Genomic DNA, 723 nt, shown 5'->3' with positions numbered 1-723 from the left:
TTGCACAGCCTATAAGCTCATGACTTGTGCTTCGCACTGCTCCTTACTATCGCATCTGTAAGAGTGATTGAATGTGGAAACATGGTGTTGCTTTGATTCAAAAACAAGTCAACAGCGTCTAGTCGAGTGTTTGCGGAGGAAGCGCGTCAACACGAGCTGGGCATCAAGTAGGAGCGCACCGCATGCTGGCCGGCCTTGCCAACAATAAAACAAAGTGAAGAAAAAGGGCGCGTGCTGGAGATGTGGTAGTGTCGGACACTACCAGCGCGATGGTCGAAAATGCTTTGAACAAAAAGGCGAATCTCATATTGCGTTCTGTGTGCTGGCTAGTGAGTACAGCTTTGATGGGGATCGAGCCCAAGCAACTTGTGTCGACAAGGGAACCATATCCCACTGCGCCAACACGGCAGTAAGCAATTCCAGTACACACTTTTATTCGACTGATTGGGATTTGGATAGCGGAGCATCCAAACATATGTGCGGCGCACGCGAAATGTTTGTCGACTCTGAACATTTTAGTGCACCAATGTACATAACGGTTGCCAAAGCCGGGATCAAGATGGTTGTTGCCGGAAGAGGTACCGCTGCACTCAATATACGTGTAGGTAAGCGCGTGTTCGCCGCCCGACTCGAGAACACGTTACATGTTCCAGAGCTCACACGGAACTTGTTTTCGGCGTCATCAGCAATGAAAAAGGGAATGTCGATCGAAATGTCCGGTTC

Source organism: Plasmopara halstedii, assembly GCF_900000015.1.
Source record: "Plasmopara halstedii genome assembly, contig: Scaffold_3060, whole genome shotgun sequence".
NCBI classification, from domain to species: Eukaryota; Oomycota; class Peronosporomycetes; order Peronosporales; family Peronosporaceae; genus Plasmopara; species Plasmopara halstedii.
This window is presented reverse-complemented; position numbering follows the sequence as displayed.